Raw genomic sequence first — 1,751 nt, 5'->3', positions numbered from 1 at the left:
CCCAAATATTCTATATGTTATTCTCTGCCAATTTTTGACACCTAAAGTTTTATTTTTGAAAATTGCTCATATGGAATGTAGTGCTTAAAAGCGTATATATTAATTTCACAAACAACACTACAATGAGTATAATGTGAAATGACACCCTACATTATAATACATCAACAAATCTTCAATCACTCTCTCTCAATCATACTGCATTCCCATACACTAGTTATGTACAAGTCTGATGTATTCCCAGATTACAATAACTTTGAAAAGGCCACCAAAGAGACAATTTTTCATTAGCCTTCCACTGATGCGTTTTTATGCCGGGGGATACCTATAGATTGGTCAGGACAGAGGGAGGTTTTACCATCAGGACCATCAGGATACGCAACAACAAAACTTAAATAAATACGAGGAAAATCCAATGGTTACAGTAAAACCCTATGGCAAGGGTGAAGGGATAGTCATAATGGACACAGAAGATTATATTCACAAAGTTAATAAGATGCTGGTAGTTTATTATTGATCACTCAGTGTTCTGATTTGTAACACAAAAATCATTGATTGCATCAAATCACTCAGAATGGTTCTTGATAAAATGGGATCTGCAATCCCACATAAATGACTCCTCTCGAAAAACCAAGTCTTTATAAAGCCAATAGGTCTCGCCTATAGACCTGTTACCTCAGAGACTGGTTTCATCAATGGGGCACATCATCACTAAGGCTGTGCCCCATGTCTAAAGAATAAAAAAAAAAACTTTGATGCAGCCAGCAGCATCATTTTGTAGGCATGCGCATGTGTGTGTGCCTAGATAATGACGCCACCGAGATCGATTGGTAACTAAAAATAAAACAAAGGAATGGGTTTATTTTTCAAAGTAGGTGGGGTAAGTAACACTGGATGGGAGCAAACTCAAGGGGAAGCAACACGGTAGGCACAGTTGGAGGGGTTGAAAGCAACAGTAAACTGATTAGAATAGATACTACACTTGATCTTAGCCAAAAGACCAAGAAGCGATGGATGGAGGCAACATGAGGATGAGTGATGCTATTAACATAGGAGAGCTGATGGAGGCACAAGCAAAACAGGGTTGTGGGTGGGGGGAAGCAATGTGAGGACATGGGTGAGGGGATCAAAAGGGAGAAAAACAGCGAAGTGGGGCTGGAGGGCAGAAAGCACACAGGTGTGAAAGTACCACAGAGACTTGGGGAGAAGCACACAGATGAGAGAGAGAAGAAACAGAGCACAGTAAGACAATTGGAATTCACATGCACCCTCATAGAGTACCTATACAAAAAGAAAAAGTAGCACCTGAAAACAGGAAGAGTGTAAGAACACAGTAAAGCATTCATGCTCCAGGGGAGGGAAAAACACTAGAAAATGAAGGAAAGCCTCCACTACTGATGAATAATAGGCAAACAAATAAAGACAACCAATGGTAAGCAATGGGCAGGCTCTAAGTCCACTGTAAACTAACAAAATTTCTCACAACAGACAGCTCATTCACTATCAAGTAGACATAATACAATCACTAATCATCTCTAGGTTGGACTATAAAAAATGTGCCACTAACAGGTATCCACAAAACTGATCTAGCATCTATGAAGGCCATGCTTAACTAGTCAGCACAATTGTTATTTGGAACAAGGTGTTTTGACAACATTGCGCTGGTTCTGATTTCACTAAAGTGGCTCCCGCTAGAAGCCTGAAGCCTCTTTAAACTGGCCCGTATCTGACACAAAAGTCTGCACTTCGGAACA

The 1,751-nt window shown here is 40.1% G+C and overlaps 1 pseudogene; it reads right to left on the bottom strand.

The window, feature by feature from the left end:
- Positions 1–934: 934 nt before the first annotated feature.
- LOC146864102 (U2 spliceosomal RNA) lies at positions 935–1,009 on the bottom strand (annotated as a pseudogene).
- Positions 1,010–1,751: the final 742 nt, after the last annotated feature.

Source organism: Triturus cristatus, chromosome 2_1, assembly GCF_964204655.1.
Source record: "Triturus cristatus chromosome 2_1, aTriCri1.1, whole genome shotgun sequence".
NCBI classification, from domain to species: Eukaryota; Metazoa; Chordata; class Amphibia; order Caudata; family Salamandridae; genus Triturus; species Triturus cristatus.
The sequence above is the reverse complement of the archived record's forward strand: the minus strand, read 5'-3'. Positions and strand labels throughout refer to the sequence as shown.